This window comes from Humulus lupulus, chromosome 4, assembly GCF_963169125.1.
Source record: "Humulus lupulus chromosome 4, drHumLupu1.1, whole genome shotgun sequence".
NCBI lineage: Eukaryota > Viridiplantae > Streptophyta > Magnoliopsida > Rosales > Cannabaceae > Humulus > Humulus lupulus.
The window spans coordinates 209,373,602-209,396,565 of NC_084796.1; positions in this window are offsets into that span (position 1 = coordinate 209,373,602).

Consider the following 22,964-nt stretch of genomic DNA (forward strand, 5'->3'; position numbering starts at 1 on the left):
CTTTTTTCAAGCTCTCAATGAAAGCACCAAAATGTTTGTGCCTTTTTCGCTATCAACTTAATAACATAACTTAAAGAAAATAAAGATGATTAACACCAAAAATTTTATGTGGTTTAGGTTATAAAACAACTTTAGTCCATGAGGATTTTATATTAGTGTTCTTGGCTTGAGATGGAAAGCTTCAATGGAGGATTTTTAGCCACCGTATAGAGTGCTCTGAGTACAAGAAGTTGTCAACCCTTTTACAATGATGCCCTAGCCCTATTTATAGAGGTTGAGGGCCATTAACTCTTTTAATGAGGAGTTATTATAAGAATATTCCCATATAAATGGGATTAAAAGCCTAATTAAACCACCTTTCTATGACAAAAATGGCAGTGGGCCCATGCAAATTGCATGGGGCCCAATTCGCAGGTTACAGCCCACTCTTTCAAGAAATGCATGTCCCTGACACTGTCATAATGCGGTTGTGCATTTTCCTATGTCAGGCGACGTTGTGGGAAATGTTGATTGACGAGTGTACGAACTTGATACCACTATTCGAGACACCCAAAAATCTGTCAGACGATCTTGTGGTGGCCCAAGGCTACAGTGACTAACACCTGGCACTCCCCCTAGGCCTCGAGGACAAAATTCCTAGACCTGGAGGACTATCGGGTCTGTAGCGTCCCAAATTTGCTAATAAGGCTTAGGGCCTTGATTAGCGTGCCTGGAAGGAAATAATTGATTTAATTACGTTAATATGTGAATTTGATGATTATGTTATTAGAAATGCATGTTTAGGTGAACTAAATATGCATGTGGGCCCCATTTGGCTATTAGGGGCATATTTGTAATTTTATCTCATTGAGGGCATAAATACAATATTTGTGTATATTGTAATTGATACCACGAGTGAGTGTTGATATATTTGTGATGCATGATCTGAGACAGTCTTAGGGAGCAGATTAGCTCGGAAGTCACAACGGGGTCAAATACCTGGCTCGGGAGGAGCCTAGGGGTATTTTGGGAATATAATATGTGTTCAGAATTTTATTGAGTAACGGGTAAAAGCTTAGTAATTATTTGGAATGTCGGGATTAAATGGGAATTTATAGGAACACTCGAGGAATTAGCGGGACACGGTAAATGACGGAATTGCCCTTAGTGGCACTAGAGGATTAAGGATAGGCGTAGGGGTACTTTAGACTTTTGGCAAATGGATATATACTTAGTGGCTGGAGAAAACACTGGAACTAAGAAAAGAACAAGTCAGAAGCTCTCAAGTCTCTCTCTCCTTTGGTTCTCTCCTTCAATGTAACATCCCAAATTCCCTAATATGGCTTAGTGCTTGGATTAGGGGGGCGAGAGGCAATAATTGTTTCAATAATGTGTTAATATAGCATGAGCATGTCATTATTTGAATTATATTATAATATAATTATGCTTGCCTGTTTAGAAATATTAAATGTGTATGTGGGCCAGTTTCTTATAAGAAGGCCATTTTAGTAATTTGACCCACTGAGGGTATAATTGTTATTATGAGTGTGTATGATTGAGACAACATTATTATTTGGATGTATTTGGGTTATTCGACGTGGGGCAATCTTGATGAGCAAGTTAGCGAAAAAGTCACAACGGGGTAAAATACCCGACTCGGGGTGAGCTCAGGGGTATTTTAGTAATTTAGTACATTTCTGAGATTTATTGGGTAATGGAAGAATTAATGGTTATTACTTTGAGGTAGTTTGGGATTTATAAAAACACTCGAGGATTTACGGGAAGTGGCAATTGACGAAATTGCCCTTGAGGTCACTAGAGGACTTAAATTAGTGGTAAGGGTAGTTTTGGACTTTTTGGCAAAAAGGGATATGTTGATTAGGCAGCTGGAAACTTAGAACTATTGAGAAAGAAAGAAAGAAAGAAAGAAAGGAGAAAAAAGCTCTCTCTCTCTCTCTCTGGTGAATTGAGGACTTTGAGTAATTGAGGAGCAAAGCATAGGAAGTTGAGGATTTGGTGTTTAAGATTAAGCTAGGAGCAGCTAGGGATCATAAGACAAGCATTGGAGGTAAGGAATTACTCTGAATTTTAAGTTTAAATTCAGTTGGTTGAAGCTTTTCTAGAAACTTAGGGGGTGTTTGGCACCTTAACTAAAAAACTGTTTTTTGTTTTTAAAAGCTAAAAATTGTTTTCTGAAAACAATACTTGTTTTCAGAAAACAATTTTTAAAAACAAAGTTACAAAAAACAGAAAATTTTGAGAACAACAAAAAGTTGTTTTCTGTTGTTCTCAAAAAAAATTTCATAACTTTACTTCTTATTTTTCATCATTTTTTCTTTTAAATTATTTTATCTCATTATTTATTACAAACTTTTAAAATATTTTTCTCTTTGTAAATATATTTGTTAATTTTTTTATTTAAGATTTAAAAAAAAATAAAACTAAAAAATTGTTTTTAGAAAACATTAACCAAACACCTCTTATTTTTTGAAAACTACAAAAATAGTTTTCTGTTCTCATTTCTGAGAACAAAATTTTGAAAACAAAAAACAGAAAACAATGCCAAACAGGCCCTTAGGTTTGAGTTTGAGTTTTGGAATTTTGGTGAGTTTTTAATATGGTTTTGAGTTGGGTTTTGTTGCAGGTGAGTTATTGTATTAGATATGGGGGTTGAATTGAGGTTTTATGCTTTATTTGTGGTTGATTTTATCTGGGTTCAGCTAAAGAAAAACCCATAAATTTTGTGTTTGAAGGGGTCGGGCCGCAACCCTGTTCTTGGTGTGTCGCTGCCCTCTTGAACAAAAGGGAGCCAATGAGGGCTCTGTCGTGAGGGCGCGTTGCGGTGCCTCTTAGGCTGGGCCGTTGCGCCTGTCTGGTGTTTTGAGGAGGCTAAGCCTTTGATTGGGGTGGGTCGTGGCACAAGAGCGTGGGGTCGCGGCTCTTAAGGGGTTTTTGGACCCTGAGAAGGTTTTAAGCGCAGGAACTCAACCTTATGAGTTCGGGATCGATCCTACTACTGTCTTTAGTAGACTTTGATGTCTCGGAGGCTAGGACTCAGTCCGAAAGCCTTTATTCACTCATTTTTTATGGAATTCTTTATTATGGTTGTGACTAGGTCAACGCTAAGGGCTTGGATCAAGGATCGTACTCAAGAGTCGTTCATTGGTAGCTTGCACTTGGACCGAAGGTAAGAAAACTGCACCCAGAATATCATATACATGATTGGGGCTCAATCTAAATCCTGAGTATAATCTTGATTTGGGTGTTAGGCTGGTGAATGTGCATGATTATGATTATGCCTATGTATGTTTGTTTAAATGTATTATAATACATGGTATATGTATATATATGATAAATGGATTACGTGATTGTCTACTGTGACTAGGGAGCTCGGTTTATAAACCGGGGATCTGTTGTGGTATTTGGTTAAAGATCGATTTATTAGTCAAGACATGTTTGATTTGAGGGGCTCGACTTATAAGTTGAGGATCTTTGAAGCCCGGCTTATAAGTCAAGGGTCTTTAAGCTTCAACTTACAAGTCGGGGGTATGTGAGACTCGATTCATAAGTCGAGGACTTGTAGCACTCGACTTATAAGCTGAGATTGGCATTACGCACATGGAGTGCAGGCCATAATGGCTGGGCCACCTTGGGGGTGCACCAAGCACCTGATTGGCTCGAATGCCAAATAAATTGAAAGGGAGTGCGACATGCACTTGTGCAACTCTATAGTTGTTGATTTGTATAATGCTTATGTTAGTTTCAGTTATTACTGCTAGTCTGATGTATTACTCCGTGAATATGTTTTCTTGCTAAGTCTTTTGGCTCACGAGTGCTTTGTGGTGTAGGTAAAGGTAAGGAGAAGCTTGGCTAGACATGAATTGGAGAACGATAGCAGTGACGTGTACATATGCAATCTGCTCGACTGCCACGGCCGGGAAACTCAAGGAAGCTAGGGTTGAACCCAAATTTTGCTGCCTAGGTCGGCTTATTTTGTAACCTTGGTGTTGTAACCAACTTTTAAACTATTATTTTGGGGATTCCGTGTAAAGAATGGAGTTTTTGGTTAAATAAAAATGTTTATGACCTGACCAAATTTTTAATACCTGAACCTTTAGTAACTTAGTCACATGTTTGGTCCAATTGACTTGTTTAGCAAGTCCAGCACTAATTTTAAATACACTTGGTAACGGACCCTAATTAGCAGGGCGTTACAACTTGGTATCAGAGTTGCCAAGGTTTAAGGGTTCCTAATGTTGGACTGGGCATGTACACTCACTGCTAAAGACAAGCTTGACTCAGGGTTGGGTAACTATTGACATAGTTATGTGTATTTGCTTAAATGAACTATATATGCTTTATCTGCTAGCTTAAATAAGAAACATGAGTTATTCTGATAGGGCTTGGCCCTTGACTGCTATATGTAGGTTGAGGATGTGCTTATTAGCACGATAAACACTTGTAAATGTTGTAGAATTACTTATCGGCATTATCATTGTTGTTGAATGTCGATAACGCTTATTAGCGCTACTATATGTGCACGTATGAAAGGGGAATGCTTAGTAGCACCAATACATGTTGAAAGAAAATGCTTATTAGCATCATTAAATTTTTATGCATGCTAGAAAATGCTTATTAGCATTCTTCTTGCTCTTGAGCATTGGAAATGTATAATAGCATTACGTTATGTGTATGCATGCCAAGATTATGCTTATCAGCGTCTTATTTAAATATGATCATGAATTCCTCTACTTATTAGCATGATTATTATGTGTGAATTATTGGGATGCTTATTAGCATTGTCAATGCATGTGGATGCTTATTAGATCGGTGTTGAACCATGGGTTGGTATGAGATATTATTATTATTGACTGATAAGTCGAGTCATCGATTGCAAATAGACTTGGAAGTATGCTTCCAGGGCAATCTAATGAGCCAACCAGCACTGAGAATTAGGTCAGAAGTAATGACCAGGGTCAGAACCCTCCGCCAGCCCCTGATAACTAGCAACAGATGCTTGTAGATATGCAAGTTAGATTGCAGAGACAAGATGAAGAGATTCGCCAGTTGAGGCAACAGCAAGTTCCAGCTGGGAACGCTGCATCAGGGGTCCCATCTGCTGTTCTAGTATCGGCCGTACAGCAATAGACAGAACTAGAGAACTGTTGGGAGTTAGTGTATGAACGGTTAAAGAAACAACACCCTCCAGTTTTCGAGGGTAGTGCAGATCCACTTAAGATAGAACGGTGGATGGCTATGATTACATCCATCCTTGATTTTATGAGGGTGGTGGGCAATGAGAGAGTGGCCTGTGCCACGTACATGTTTCGGGAGGACGCCTGAATCTGGTGGGAGGTGGTGTCCCAGACTAGGGATGTAACCACAATGAACTGGGAAGAGTTCAGAACCCTCTTCAATGAGAAATATTATAATGAGGCCATTAGAGCTGCAAAGGCAAAGGAGTTTAGTAAACTTTTACAAGGGAATATGTCGGTGACCGAATATGCTCTGAAATTCGACAGATTAGCCAAGTTCGCTGCAAACTTGGTGCCCACTGATGGGACAAGGAAGGAAAGATTCCTTCAGGGGATACAGCCTATGATAGCCCAGGATGTCAGAATTACTACAGTACCTAGAGTGACGGCATACGCTCAAGTAGTAGAGAGAGCCCTTACTGCAGAGGGTGTTGAGAATAAGATTTGGCGTGAGAACGCGGCCAGGAGAAATATGAGGAGGACGGGACCTCCCTTCTCAGGATCAGGTAGGGGTGGAGGCCCCAGCGACCAGAAAAGGAAGACCCCAGATATTGTTTAGGCTCCAAGTCCTGATAGGAGGCCATAGGGTGTACAGACTAGCTGCCAGGGCGGCAATGAGAACTGGAAGACATATCCAGAGTGTGCCAGATGTAGGAGACATCGTCTAGGAGAGTGTCAGGAAAAGGCCTACTTTTTCTGTGGAATTGTGGGGCCTCTCAAGAAAGACTTCCTAAGAATGAAGAAAGAGGAACCTAAGAAGACAGACAGCTTGACTCCAGCTCGAGTATTTGTATTAACTCAAGCTGAGGCTGAGGCTACACCCTCAGTGGTCACAGGTCAGCTTTCTAGTGCTGGCATACCTTATACTGTGCCGATTGATTCTGGTGCTACACAATCTTATGTTTCTAGTATGATTATTGATAGACTGTGTAGGTCCTGCAATTTTTATGTTGTGGGGTTTGGGACATTACCACCCACTGGGGAGTTCGTGGTTTCCAGGCGATGGGTTAGGTCTTTGCCAGTGATAGTGGATGGCAGGGAATTGCCGGTTGACCTAATAGAGTTGGTTATGACTGACTTTGATATGATTTTGGGGATGGATTTGTTTACTAGATATGGGGCGACCATTGATTGTAAGAAGAAGATGGTAACCTTTGAACCTGGGGGTGAAGAACACTTCATGTTCGTTGGCACTATGCATGGATCCCGAGTGCCTATGATTTCAGCATTGAGAGCTAGAGATCTACTGTAAGGAGGTTGCATAGGATTTCTAGCCAGTGTGGTGGATACCACTCAGGTCAGACCAGTGGGACCAGAAAAGACTAGGTTGGTATGTGAGTTCTTAGATGTGTTCCCAGCAGAGTTTCCAGGGTTGCCGCCACACAAGGAGATCAAGTTTGTTATTGAGCTGGCACCAGGGACAGAGCCAGTTTCTAGGGCACTTTACAGAATGACCCCAGCAGAGTTGAGAAATTGCTGGATCTAGGTTTTATCAGATCCAGTTTCTGGCCGTCGGGTTCGCCAGTTTTATTCGTGAAGAAGAAGGACGGCTCTCTAAGGATGTGCATAGACTACAGGGAACTTAATAAGTTGAATATTAAGAACATGTATCCTCCGCCAAAGAGAGATGACTTGTTTGATCAACTGCAAGGTAAAATGGTATTTTCGAAGATAGATCTTCGATCTGGTTATCACCAATTAAGGATTAAGGAGGAAGATATACCAAAGACAGGCTTCCGTACTAGATATGGGCTCTACGAATTCCTTGTTATGTCGTTTGGTTTGACTAATGCCTCGGCAGCTTTCATGGACCTAATGAACAGAGTGTTCAAGGACTATCTAGACCGATTTGTGATCGTCTTCATCGACGATATCTTGGTTTATTCACAGTCAGAGGAAGAGCATGAGCAGCACCTCAGATTGGTCTTGCAGAGACTAAGGGAACACAGGTTATTTGCGAAGTTCAAGAAGTGTGAGTTCTGGCTACCTTAGGTGACTTTCTTGGGTCATATTGTTAGTAGATATGGGATTAAGGTAAACCCAGCTAAGATTGAGGCTGCTAGAAATTGGCCAAAGCCAAGGAATGCCTCCGAGATTATAAGCTTCCTTGGATTGGCAGGTTATTATAGGAAGTTTGTGGAAGGATTCTCAAGAATAGCAACCCCACTGACAGAACTAACACGTAAGAACCAGAAGTTTACGTAGTCTGATAGATGCGAGAACAGCTTCCAGGAGTTAAAGGGGCATTTGATTACCACCCCAGTCCTGAGTCTTCCGACAGATCAGGAGAAGTTTATGGTTTATTGTGATGCTTCGAGATAGGGGTTAGGTTGTGTCCTTATGTAGGCAGAGAAAGTAATTACATATGTGTCACGTCAGTTGAAAGATTATGAGCAGAGATATCCAACCCATGATCTGGAGTTGGCAGCAGTGATCTTTGCATTAAAGGTATGGAGGCATTACCTTTATGGAGAGAAGTGTGAGATATATATAGACCACAAGAGCCTCAAGTACTTCTTCACACAGAGAGATTTGAATATGAGGCAGAGGCGTTGGTTGGAACTGGTGAAGGATTATGATTGTGACATCCTTTATAATCCAGGGAAGGCCAATGTGGTGGCAGATGCCCTAAATCGGAGAGGTCTAGGGTAGTTGTACAATGCGAGGCAGATATCCAAGAAGTTAGCAGAGGATATGACCAGGGAAGGGATTGAGTTAGTAGTGGGTCAGTTAGCCAACAATACCCTACAGTCTATACTCCTAGAAAGGATAAAGGAGAGTCAGTTACAAGAACCCCAGTTGGTGAAGATTAGAGAGGATGTCCTAACTGGAGCGGCTAGGGACTATACAATATCAGATATGGGTCTCCTAAGATATAAGGATTGGATTTGTGTTCCGATGGATGTTGCTATTAGACGGGAGATTCTGGATGAATCTCATACCACTCCGTATTCCTTGCATCCCAGCACCACGAAGATGTACTAGGATCTGAGAACTTTGTATTGGTGGTCAAGAATGAAGGGTGATGTAACAGAGTATGTAGCCAAGTGTCTGACGTGTTAGCAAATCAAAGCTGAACATCATAGACCAGCTAGACTGCTATAGCCCTTAGACATTCCAGAGTGGAAATGGGAAGACATCACAATGGACTTTGTGGTGGGATTTCCCAAGACAGTGGGTCAGCACGATTCGGTATGGGTAATTGTAGACAGATATACCAAATCGACTCACTTTCTACCAGTGAAGATGACTTATACTGTTGACCAGTACACAGATCTCTATGTAAGATAGATAGTACGTCTTCATGGAGCCCCAAGGTCAATCGTGTCGGATTGAGACCCCACATTTACTTCCAACTTTTGGGGAAGTTTACAGAGAGCAATGGGCACGCAGCTGAAGTTTAGTACAGCCTATCATCCCCAGATCGATGGTCAGTTTGAGAGGACTATCCAGATACTGGAGGACATGCTGAGAGCATGTGTAATGGACTTTGAGGGGTCTTGGAGTAAATATTTACCCCCGATAGAGTTTTCTTACAACAACAGCTACCAGGCGACCATAGGAGTGGCTCCTTATGAGATGTTGTATGGTAGGAAGTGTAGATCACCTATTCACTAGGATGAGTTGGGTGAGCGCAGATACTTGGGTCCTGAGGCAGTCCAGAGGACCAATGAAGCCATTGAAAAGATTAGAGCTCGAATGCTCACATCACAAAGTAGACGGAGAAGTTATGCGAATCTGAAGCATAGGAGCGTGGAGTTCCAGGTGGGAGACTATGTCTTCCTTAGAGTCTCACCACTCAAGGGGGTGAAGAGATTTGGGAAAAGGGGCAAGCTGAGCCCTAGGTTCGTATGACCTTTTGAGATCCTGGAAAGGATCGGTCAGGTGGCTTATAGGTTGGAATTACCTCCGGAATTGTCGACTGTGCACAACGTGTTTCATATTTCAATGTTGCGGAAGTATGTATCTTATGATACTCATGTACTGAGTTATGAAGATCTGGAGTTGCAGAAAGATTTGTCCTTTAAGGAGCAGTCAGTCCAAATATTAGATAGAAAAGACAAGGTCCTAAGGAATAAAACCATACCTTTAGTGAAGGTATAATGGAGGAAAAACAAGGTTAAGGAAGCGACCTGGGAGTTAGAATCAACCATGCGGGACCAGTATCCCGAGTTATTCAGGTAAAATTTCGACGACGAAATTCCTGTAAGGAGGGGATAGTTGTTGTTGGGGTTTTATGCCCTAATTAAAACTCAAATTCTTTGTAATCTCATTTTATTATCAATAAAAGAATAGAAATCTTTTTTTTACTTGGTCAATCACTTTGCTCACATGTTTTATTTTCATGATTATTTGTTTAATATAAACTTCTATTATATCCCGAGCATATAGCTAATCTTATTTACAGTGACGTCATCACAGTGGAATATAAATATGATTATATATTCAAAATAAGTTAGTCCTAAGATTAGTCAGTGCACAGGATTTACACTGACTTGCCAATCTACGATATGATCTACTTACACATTATAGTGTTATGTTCTTTTCAGAACATTAGCAAAGTAGATAAGATCGGATGTATTTCTTACATCGGACAGGACCGATATTAACAATTGATAAGATAATTAAACATACCGTTATTATCTATTCTAGTCTTATCATATAGTTGACCATATCTCAATTCAATTTCAATTCTGAGTGGTTAGTATTCTAACTGATTGTATTATTTGAGTTCTTTGACTTGTTCGTTACCAGCTTACCCTACGGACTAGCCCATACTTACATCTTGGAAACTCGGTAGTATAATTGAGTGGGAGTGTTAATCATAGATATGAACATCTATAGCTTCTGATGAAGAAGTGAAACGATGGTTTCCTTTTAGTTTGGTTCAAGGTGTTAAATGATAGAGATCTCATTTCAGTAATTAAATTAGTTTACTGAAATATAATTTACAAGGAACTAAGTGTTTTAAGGATAAAATACAATGAGGGGTAAAACGGTATTTTAGTCCTGTCTCATTGTAGACCGTCTATAGAGGATTGAGTGACAATTATGGTTGTAACAATGGATAATTAATAGCATATCTACGTTTGTTTTAGAGCGCTCTATGAATTCAAGAGTGCAATTCCGAGTCTATAGTGGAGTCACGAGGAATTAATAAGTTAGTAAATTTATTTGTTAGATTTATGATAACTTATTGGAGCTTGATTTCATAGGCCCATGGTCCTCATTGTACCTTTGATAAAATCATCTAGATAGTCTCAATTAATTGATTTAATCATCAATTAGAATTATCAAAGTTGACAAGGTCAATTTTGGATAGTTTCACAGAGTTGTGTAATTTTGAGAAGAAAAGAGAAATTATGGCAGATTTATTAATTAATATAAATTGGTATCTAAATTGATAAATAAGTTTAAATCAAGGTTCAAATTATAAATAATTAATTTGATAAAGGATTTAAATAATTATTTAATTAATTAAATCAATAGAAAATAATACAGGCCTTGATTTTAAGTCCAATGGACTTATAATGGGAAATTTCACGGGCCTATAGCCCATGATAATTTTGACCTAGGGCTTCAAAATAACTATTATTTTATTGATTTTTTAATTAAATTAAATGGCCTAATTGAGTCTATAAAAGGAGTGCTTAGAGAGAAGTCAAAACATAAGTCACAAGTCAGATTTTCTGATAGTTTTAGATTCTTTCTAAACACAAGTCATTTTCTAAGCCTCTTTGTTATTTTCTCTTCTTCTCTCTATATCGGTTCAGTTTTTTGATAATACTCTACGACAGAGAGGATACAAGAGTTAGAGAAACTGAAGGAATGACTCTTTAATTCCGCTGCGTATACTGTAAGTATTCTATTCTTTGTTTCTCTTTGAATTCAATTTTAGAAACATGTTTTAGGCTATCTCGTATTAATTTGTTTAATATTAGATATACATTAAAATAAATAAAGATCTTGTATAAAGCTAATCCAACAGTTGTAACATCTCAAATTCCCTAATATGGCTTAGTGCCTAGATAAGGGGGTCGGGAGGCATTAATTGTTTTAATTATGTGTTAATACAGCATGAGCATGTCATTATGTGAATTATATTATAATATAATTATGCTTGCCTGTTTAGAAATATTAACTGTGTATGTGGGCCTGTTTCTTATAAGAAGGACATTTTAGTAATTTGACCCGTTGAGGGTATAATTGTTAATATGCGTGTGTGTGATTGAGACCACATTATTATGTGGATATATTTGGGTCATTCGACGCGAGGCAATCTTGGTGAGAAATTTAGCGGAAAAGTCACAACGGGGTAAAATATCCGGCTCACGGTGAGCTCTGGGGTATTTTAGTAATTTAGTACATTACCGGGATTTATTGGGTAATGGAAGATTTAATGGTTATTACTTTGAGGTAGTTGGGGATTTTGAAAAACACTCGAGGATTTACGGGAAGTGGCAATTGACACAATTTCCCTTGAGGTCACTAGAGGACTTAAATTAGTGGTAAGGGCAGTTTGGACTTTTTGGTAAAAGGGGATATGTTGGTTAGGCAGCTGGAACCTTAGAACTATTGAGAAAGAAAGAAAGAAGGAAAAAGCTCTCTCTCTCTCTCTCTGGTGAATTGAGGACTTTGAGTAATTGAAGGAGCAAAGCATAGGAAGCTAAGGATTTGGTGTTTAAAATTAAGCTAGGAGCAGCTAGGGATCATAAGACAACCATTGGAGGTAAGGAATTACTCTGAATTTTAAGTTTAAATTCAGTTGGTTGAAGCTTTTCTAGAACCTTAGGTTTGAGTTTGTGTTTTGGAATTTTGGTGAGTTTTTAATCTGGTTTTGGGTTGGGTTTTGTTGCTAGTGAGTTGTTGTAATATGGGGGTTGAATTAAGGTTTTAAGCTTTATTTGGGGTTGATTTTATTTGGGTTTGGCTAAAGAAAAACCCAGAAATTATGGGTTCGAAGGGGTCGGGTCAGGGCCCTGTTCTTGGTGTGCTGCGACACTCATGAACAAAAGGGAGCCAAGGAGGGCTCTGTCGCGAGGGCGCACCGCGGCGCCTCTTAGGATGGGTCGTAGCGCATGTTTGGTGTTTTAGGGAGGCTGAGCCTCTGATTGGGGCAGGTCGCGGCACAAGAGCATGAGGCTGGGACTCTTAAAGGGTTTTTGGACCTCGAGAAGGTTTTAAGTGCGGGAACTCAACCTTATGAGTTCGAGATCGATCCTATTACCGTGTTTAGTAGAATTCAATGTCCCGGAGGCTAGGGGTGGTCCGGAAGCCTTTATCCACTTGTTGTTGATGGAATTCTTTATTATGGTTGTGACTAGGTCAATGCTAAGGGCTTGGATCAGGGATCATACTCAAGAGTCGTTCATTGATTTGAGGGGCTCGACTTATGAGTCGAGGATCTTTTAAGCTCGGCTTATAAGTCGAGGGTCTTTAAGCTTTGACTTACAAGTTGGGGGTATGTGAGGCTCGATTCATAAGTCAAGGACTTGTAGGACTCGGCTTATAAGTTAAGATTGGCATTACGCACGTGGAGTGAAGGCCACAATGGCTGGGCCACCTTGGGGGTGCACCAAGCACCTGACTGGCTCGAATGCCAAACAAATTGAAAGGGAGTGCGACACACACTTGTGCAACCCTATAGTTGTTGATCTGTATAATGTTTATGCTAGTTTCAGTTATTACTGCTAGTCTTATGTATTACTCCGTGAATATGTTTTCTTGCTAAGTATTTTGGCTCACGGGTGCTTTGTGGTGCAGGTAAAGGTAAGGAGAAGCTTGGCTAGCCATGAGTTGGAGAGCGATAGCAGTGACGTGTGCATATGCAATCCGCTCAACCACCACAGCCGGGAAACTCAAGGAAGCTAGGGTTGAACCCAGTTTTGCCGCCTAGGTTGGCTTATTTTGTAACCTTGGTGTTGTAGCCAACTTTTAAACTATTATTTTGGGGATCTCGTGTAAAGAATGGAGTTTTTGGTTAAATAAAAATGTTTATGACCTGGCCAAATTTTTAACACCTGAACCTTTAGTAACTTAGTCACATGTTTGGTCCAAATGACTTGTTTAGCAAGTCCAGCACTAATTTTAAACACACTTGGTAACGGACCCTAATTAGCAGGGCGTTACATTCAGCTTTTTATGTTGCGTGGTGTTTGAGGAGTTCTTGAATAATTCTAGGTCATAGATTCAAGGATTCAAGACGGGAACTTGGGAGGCTAGAAGCGTGGAACTCAAGGAATTAGTTCATAGGTTTAATTAAGAACACAGGTAAGACTTTTACTTGATCATTAAGATTGAATTTTGTTGGTTTTATTAAGAACTCAAGCTTGCATGAGGTTTGGTCTGGTTAGCTACGTTTGATTTGAATTTTGGTGTTAGTGAGGATATGGGAGTTGTTCTTAGGTGGATGTGATGCCTAGGTTGTGTAGAAAAGGAATCCATGTTCAATTCTAAGTTTAAGTGATGTTTAAAGTATGGAAATGGAGTTTAGGATCGAGGGAAACGTAGGAAATTAATGATTTTCTGGGTTTGGAGGCTTGAGTTGCGACCCGTGTGTGTCGAAGAGGCTGGAAGCCTCTGTCTGCCCAGGCATGCCGCGGCCCGTGTCCCTCAACAGAGAGGCATTTTTCCTCTAACTTGAGTGCCCCGCGACCCTTAAGGGGCTGGGCCGCGGCTCAAATTTAAAATATTGGTTGTCAAGGCTCGGGAAGGATTTTACCACCCAATTGGGTAGAATCCAAGGTCCCGGAGGCTAGAATTACATTCTGAAGTTATTTGTTGGATTAGAACATGATGGATGGCTATTATGAATATGTTGTGACTAGGTTTTCAACGAGGGTTAGAGGACTGTGCTTGGGATTGCGGTGCTCAAGTAGCTTGGGACACAGGTAAGAAAACTATTGTACCCGTAGAGCAGGGCATGGCCCTATTGTTTGTGTTTCAGGCATGGCCCTATGTGATTGAATTGCAGGGCGTCGCCCTATTGTTTATGTTTAGTATATGTTTAAATATTTGTTGATGTTATGATATTTAGTGCATATTTGTGAATGAACGACGAAGGTCGGGAATGGCGTTGAGCACGCGGAGTGCAAGGCTGAGTACGGTAAGGGGTCAGGAACGGCATTGAGCGCACGAAGTGCAAGTCGTTAGGGCGAGAGGCCCCCTAGGATGCTGGAGTCATCCTCTCGGTGAAGACCGCGAACCCAGGGCCTGGTAAAGCGCCTGGGACGGCATGGCCGTTATGTGTTTAGCCTGTTGGTTGTTTTGTTATGTGCTATTGTTAGATATGAATTTTTTTTTTTTTTGAGTTTTCTTCCTGGGCTTTGGCTCACCGGTACTCTGTGGTGTAGGTAAAGGCAAAGGAAAGGTCGACCAACCATGAGTACGGAGAGTGTGGAGCGATGGGTGCATGTTCGGCCTGCCTAGCCGCCACGGCTAGGGTGTTTTTAGGAAAATGAAATGTACTGTATTAGTTGTTTTGTCGCCTAAGTTGACCACGTGTACATTTTGATCTGTAATATATTTTCTAAACAAAATTTTGGGATCCCAACTGTAAAACTTTCTGAGATTTCAATGAATTACCAAATGTTTTATATTTAATGACTTGGAATAAGTTTTATCTCATTTAATCACACTTTTAATCTAAAACCTCGATTAGCGAGCTATTGGCACGTTTTAAACTCACTTGGTTACGGCTCTAAGGAAGTAGAGTGTTACAACTTGGTATGAGAGCAATCCAAGGTTTATGGTTCCTCGAGATTGATCGAACATGTACGCTCGCTGCCAGTGACAAGCTCGACTCGGGGTTGGTTGGTAATTATTGAATTATATGCTTGATTGTTTGTTAAAATGCCCTATTTTCCTGAGTATTTTAATAGATTATGATGAATGAGTTGATATATGCATGATGTTAGGGCATGGCCCCCTTGATTGTTGTATGTTATCTGTGTTGTGTGGAATTGTTGATTGTGGTTGGTTGATGTGAATTGGGAGGTGGTTTTGGATGTTGTTATCATGCCTGATGAGTGGCATCATTGATTGCAGGCATATTATTGTAATGCCTCGGTGATCAATCAGACTCCGTGGTAATAGGGCCGAGGATGACAACCAGGGTCAAGACCCTCCACCTACCCCACCGAATTGGCAACAGTTATTTGCCGAGATGGAAGCTAGACTTCACCAAACAGAAGAAGAGCTTCGCCAGTGTAATGACCCAACTAATTATAGACATTGGACCATTAAAACTACTTATACATAGACATTATTCTTAAGAAAACATACATACGAAACATTCATATCTTTATTAAAAACTATAAAGTAAAAATTGAAATACATAAATGCGGGGTATGGGATCCCATTGTTTGAAAAATAAAACATGGCTTTAAATAAATTAAACTTTTTTACAAAACCAAGTGCGGAAAATACATAGAAACATAATTAAAAAGACTTAAAACAATATCGTCCTCGAATCGTTCACGCAGTCCATCGAATCCATTCTTCCTCAATACACAATCCCATGCTGCCAAGAATCTTTCCGCCGCCATAACTATTTTCCTGCACATATAAAAATAAAGGAATAAGCCTAATGCCCAGCAAGGAAAAATCTATTAAAAGCATAAAACATAAACTATAAACATATGACTATAAAGACATATACCATATAGGACTACAATATTAATGGCCATTATGACATATGATAAACCATCTACATCCCCTGTCTAATATTTGAGGTAGGTTAGATCACATGATAGTATATGATAACCCATCTAGGTCCTTTGTCTAATATCTGAGGTAGGGTAAATCATAACTCTAAACATGAAAATGATAAACACTAGGGCTTGCTAACTACAACTATGAGCCCTAGATAAAAACATAACATAACGTATTATAGCATAAACATATCATAGCATATTATACATAAACATAACACGTAAGCATATAGAAACTATCATATTTTCCTTACCAATACTGAGATTTATGATAACAAGGACGGGATTTGGAACGCTCCTAAAACCAACAAGAAGAATGTGAGTATTTTAAAGAAAAGAGATGATGACAAGAGGACTAAACCATCAAGAAGAAACTTACCGACAAGAAATCTTAAGTTCAAAGAACTTAAATACCTAACCAAGATAAATGAGTTAGGATTTGAGTAGAGAAAACTATAAGAAACTAATGAAACATACAGAAATGAACTAGGAATAGGAATACTTTTGAATGCACTATAATCGAACTACACCTCGATATTGAAAAAAACACACAATTAACCTTACTTCCCAAGTGTTTAATAAGCTTAAGATGATAAAGCTTATAGCCCCAACCCAAGTGCTTAACACTCTAAAGTAAACCTAGCAGCTTGAAGGCTCTGAACTCAGCTTGAAGAATGAAAGAAATGGCTGGGTACTAGGTCCTATTTATAGAGTTCAAGAATGAAAAGATCTTCTTTTAGCTTGAATAAAAATAATGAATATTTAATTGAAAAACATTTTAATAATCGTTCAACAGATGCTTAAGACTCGGTCAAAATATTCAGAGGCTTGCTAAGAGGTTGAGGGTTGAATTGAGCTCGGTTTCAAATCCATTTAAAAATCTTTCCCTAGAGCCGATATATTTCCCATGGTAGGCGATATATCGCATGGGCTTATATCTCTGAGGCTCGTCGAAGCGTTCATGCGAAGTTACATGTTTTCGTATTCCCCGTGTGGCGATATATTGCCCCTAGAGCTGCGATATATTGGCATATGCCGAAATATTATACACGTAATTGCACTTTTTCAGCCTAATTTGAATTGAGTAAACAGCTTTGGCTTAGTCATAAAACGATTTTTAAGCTGCTGGTAGATTCTGGGGTTTTCAAATATTTCTCTTATAAAACTATTCCTCAAAAATACTTAATTTCTCAATAAACATGCACATGACAAGTGTCATGATCTTATTATTGTAACTATCTAAACCTTATAGTATAATAAATATCATCTTCATGATCAGCTATATTAATCAAACCTTGTGTTATAATTCATATTCTTAAACTATAGGTTAAACTTATAAAATCTATAAGTATTGCTACGAGTGTTCAACTAAGTCTCGACTTGAACACAAAACCCCCAATAATAAATATATTATAACTACTAATAGCTATTACTAATATTATTATTATCTAACTAGCTAAGTAAAATTCTTGGACTCTTCAGACAGTTGAGGCAACAGGCCTCTCCTCAGGGCAATGGGATGTAGGTCCCACAGGCTGTGGCACCAGTGCCAGTCCAGCCTATTGTGGAAAATAGATGGGAACCTTTGTATGAGGGGTTCAGGAAGCAGCATCCTCCCACCTTTGAGGGTGGAAGGGAATGAGAGAGTAGCTTATGCCAACTACAAGTTGAGAGAAGACGCTCGCGTCTGGTGGGATGTTGTGTCGCAGAGAAGGAATGTTGCGGTTATGACCTGGGAAGAATTCATAAACATTTTTAATGAGAAGTATTATAGTGTCGCAGTCCGAGCTGTGAAGGTTGATGAGTTTACCAACCTGACTCAAAATCGAATGAGAGTTACTAAGTATGCTCTGAAGTTTGACCGGTTTGCAAAGTTCGCTCCGGATTTGGTGCCAACTAACATGGCACGAAGAGATCGATTTGCACGGGGATTGAATGTAATGATCACCCGTGACGTCAAGATAACTTTGGATCCAGGGACTACTACTTATGCACAGATAGTGGACAAGGCCCTTACAACTGAGAGGGCCGAGGATCAGATATGGAGAGAAGGCGCTACTAGGCACGATGCTCGAAGGACGATGCCTCCTTTCACTGGATCTAGTCGGGGTAGTGGTGGCCCTAGTGAGCAAAAGAGAAAGGCCCCAGACTCTTTTGTTCCTCCTAGATCGGAATGGAGGTCATGGGGTGCTTTCAGTGGCTGTCAAGGCGGGGGAGACAACTAGAGGAGTTTCCCAGTGTGTCCTCGGTACATACGACAACTGATGAACCCAAAACGGGTATGTTTTAAATATTTATAACTTGCAAGCGCACAAATCGTTCATATAGAATAGTGATCGTGTAAGCAAGAATGTCGAACCCAAAGGAGTTGTCTAAAATAAAAAAGAAAATTATTTTAAACCAAAATTAATAATTTCTAACCTAGTTCCAAAGATTGATGAGAATTTGTGACAATAAAATAAAATAAAAGATAATAATAAAGATATTAAAGACAATATATAAAAATAAATTAATAGTAGAAGTCAAGATGGTAAAAGAAGATTATTAAGGTATTAGAATCCACAAAATATAAGTTCAATAATATTTATAAGTACATTGATTCCCAAGTTTTAGTGATAGTTAAAATAAATCAAACTATCATTTTCCAAATAGATTTATAATTTTAAGCACAAATTACTTCTAAAAAGATAAGATTTTTCTTCACTTTTCAAAAATTATAATTTCAAAGTATTTAATGTGAATCAACCTAATGAAACAACAAAAAATCAAATAAAATTATTTATGAGGAAAAACATAATATTTTTGTTCTAAGCATTGGATGTGTACAATTTAATGACACATCTTACACAAAGAATATTATGTTTTTGCACTAATGAAGAACAAAGTGTAAATATGTGCTAACAATAAAAAATACATGATATTTAAGATGAAAGAAGATATTTGAAAAAGAAAAATCCATAAACTTTGTTGCACAAAATGGGAAATTAACATACAAAATAAATACTATCTAGTTACATATTGTTTCATCATCACCTTAATAATCTTAAAAAGATTAGAAACTCATAACTAGAATAGAAATTACAAACATAAATAGGAAAATTTGGAGGAGAAACCCCCAAATTTTTCCTCTAAAAATACATAGAAAATTAACCAAAAAGAAGAAGATGAAGAGAATAGAGAGGTTTGAAAGTATAGAAACTTTGTGGTATGACCTCTCCTAAAAAAAGCACTCCCCAAATCCCTTATTTATAGCCAAAAAAAAGTATATTAAAATAATTAATTTAAATTAATAATAATAATATGGCAAATAGGGGTAAATTTTAGGATGTAATGATGATTTTTGGGTAAAATGTGTAGAAAATTTGGGTAAAAAGTTGGCATTTTTGGACATAGGGGACAAATGAGCTATGTTGGGCTCAAGGAGAGAAAATGGCAGCTTTGTGGCAATTGGGATGGCTGGTGGCAGGGGCTTTTGGGCTCGGGCCTGGGATGGTTCGTAGACCGAATTGGGCTAGTGGAGGCATTTGGCTGAAGGGTGTTGAAGAGCTTCGGCCGGCTGGAGGAGAAACGGGCCTGACTGGCAGGAGGCTTGCGTGTGGGCCTCGGTTGGGCCTGACTGGAGACGGGCTGGGCCGAGTGGAGGCAAGCTAAAGGAGGCGGGAAGCTTCAGGAGGTGTTGGGCCTGGCAGGTGCGGGCCCAGGTGGCTGGGAAGCAAGAGCTTCAAAAAAATGACATTTTTTGCTCTTTCTTTTCAATTTTGCCATACTCTTTCCTTTTTGTCACTTTACTTTCTTTTCTTTTCTTTTCTTTTCTTTTCTTTTTGTCTGAATTTTCAACCCCAAAAAATGCATCATCATTCCTACAAAATAAACACAAAGTAAACTAAAACTAAATATTTCCAATAATAAAATATTCAACATAAGTTTCATGAAAATACTAATTAAAACTTAATTTACTTAAATATTTAAGCTCAAAAGTGCATGTTTTTACTTCTAACTTATCAATACTAATTTCAAATAATTAAACTACAACAAAATAACTATAAAAACACACAAAAATGTATAAAATCAAAATAAACCCAATAAATTCAAAATTACTTTAAAACTTAATAAATCAATTAAAAACTCAAGAATTAAGCAATAATTAGCATATAAAAAGTGGTAAAATAACTCTATTTTGTAGAGTTATCAACAACATCAAGGAGAGTGCAAGATCAGGGCCTGCTTTACTTGTAGGAGTATCAGTCATTTGAGGAAGGATTGCCCACAAGCCAGGAAGGAAGAGCTGAAGCAGAGCGTCAGTCTCACTCTTGCCAGAGTATTTACCTTGACCGAAACTGAGGCTGAGGCTAACCCCTCGTTCGTGACAGGTCAGATTTCTAGTGCTGGTTCTTCTTTTACTGCATTGATTGATTCAGGGGCTACTCATTCATTTGTTTCTTCTAGAGTGATAGATCAGCTGAGTAGACCTAGTGATTGGTATGCTAGGGAATTTCAGACTTTGTTGCCGACTTGGGAATTGGTAGTCTCTAGGAGATGGGTTAGAGCATTGCTAGTAGAGATAGACAGTAGAGAGTTATCTATTGATCTGATTAGGTTAGCGATGGATGACTTTGATATGATCTTGGGGATGGATTGGTTATCAAAATACGGGGCGATGATTGACTGCAAGCGCAGAATGGTGACCTTTGAACCAGAAGGAGAGGTGCCTTTTGTATTCATGGGGACAGTGAGTGGTCCGCGAGTACCTATGATTTCAGCACTGAAGGCTAGAGACCTGATGCAGGATGGCTGCATAGGATTCCTAGAAAACATTGTGGATACTTATAGAGTTGTGTCGGTTGGGCCGAGTGAGACCAGACTGGTATGTCAGTTTCCAGATTTGTTCCCCGCAGACTTGCCAGGGTTGCCACCACACCGAGAGATTGAGTTCATCGTAGAATTGGCACCAAGGGCAGAGCCAGTATCAAGGACACCCTATAGAATGGCTCCGGCAGAATTGAAGGATTGGATTTGGGATTCATCAGACCGATTTTTTCGCCATGGGGTGCTCCAATACTGTTCGTCAAGAAGAAGGATGGATCCTTAAGGATGTGTATCGACTACAGAGAGATGAACAAGCTGACCATTAAGAACAAGTATCCACTACCTAGGATCGATGACTTGTTTGACCAGCTACAGGGGGAAGATAGTGTTTTCTAAGATTGAACTTCGGTCAGGCTACCACCAATTAAGGATCAAAGAGGAGGACATACCAAAGATTGCTTTCCAAACGAGGTATGGACACTATGAATTCCTGGTCATGTCCTTTGGATTAACCAACGCCCGAGCAGCGTTTATGGACTTGATGAATAGGGTCTTCAAAGATTATTTGGACAAGTTTATGATCGTATTCATTGATGACATACTGGTGTACTCTCAATCAGAGACAGAGCACGAGCAGTATCTACGCCTGGTATTACAGTTGTTGAGGGAGCATAGGTTATATTCTAAGTTCAGCAAGTGTGAGTTTTGGTTACCACAAGTAACATTTATGGGTCATATTGTCAGTAAGGAGGGGATTCTGGTTGACCCAATCAAAATTGAGGCAATAAGAGATTGTCCTAGGCCGAGCAGTGTACCAGAAGTTAGAAGCTTTCTGAGATTGGCAGGGTACTATCGGCAGTTCATCGATGGGTTCTCCAGGATAGTCACACCATTGACCGAATTGATGTGAAAGAAGACTAAGTATGTGTGGACAGATAGGTGTGAGAACAGTTTCAAGGAATTGAAGCGACGATTGATCACCGCTCCAGTATTGAGTCTGTCGTCAAACAATGGGAAGTTTGTTGTTTATTGTGATGCTTCCAGACAAGGTTTAGGGTGTGTACTGATGCAGGCTGGAAAGGCAATAGCCTACACATCGAGACAGCTGAAGGAGTATAAGCAGAGATATCCTACACATGATCTGGAATTGGCGGTGGTGGTATTTGCACTTAATGTTTGGAGACATTATTTATATGGTGAGAAATGTGAAATATACACTGACCATAAGAGTTTGAAGTACTTCTTTACTCAGAAGGATCTGAATATGCGCCAAAGACGTTGGCTGGAATTGGTAAAGGATTACAAATGTGATATTATATATCATCCTAGGATGGCCAATGTAGTGGCCGACGCACTGAGTCCAAAGGGCCCAGGAAAATTGTTCAGTTCGAGATAGATATCAAATAAGTTAGTTGAAGAGATGACTAGAGCGGGTATCGAGTTGGTGGTTGGTCAGTTATCCAACATCAATCTTCAATCTACACTACTTGAGAGGATCAAGGAGACGCAAGGGGAGGATTCCCAGTTGAGAGGAAACAAAGAGAGCGTCTTAGCCAGAGCGGCTAAGGACTTCTCTATTTCGAAGATGGGACTACTGAAGTACAAGGGCCGGATTTGCATTCTGATGGATTCTGGTATCCAGCAAGAGATACTGGATGAGTCTCATACCACTTCCTATTCTTTACATCTGGGTACGACGAAGATGTACCAAGATTTGAGGACTCTGTATTGGTGGTAGGGGATGAAGAGGGATGGGTAGATTATGTGGCCAAGTGTTTGAATTGTCAATAGGTAAAGGCTGAACATCAGAGGTCAGCAAGGTTGTTGCAGCCTCTAGGGATTCCAGAGTGGAAATGGGAGAATATCACCATAGACTTTGTGGTTGGATTGCCGAAGACCGTGGGACAACATGATTCTGTGTGGGTGATTGTGGATAGGTATGCCAAATCCGCCCACCTTTTGCATGTGAGGACGACTTACATGGTGGAGCAGTATGCTGAATTGTATGTGAACGAAATTGTACGACTTCATGGGGCTCCAAGGTTCAGCCTCAATGGGAAAATAAAACGGAGCACCTAACAACGTATCTTCACAGACCGGTCGATAGTATCCAACAGAGACCCCGCATTCACCTCCAAGTTTTGGGAGAGCCTGCAAAAGGCTATGGGTACGCAATTGCGGTTTAGTACCGCTTATCATCTTCTGACGGATG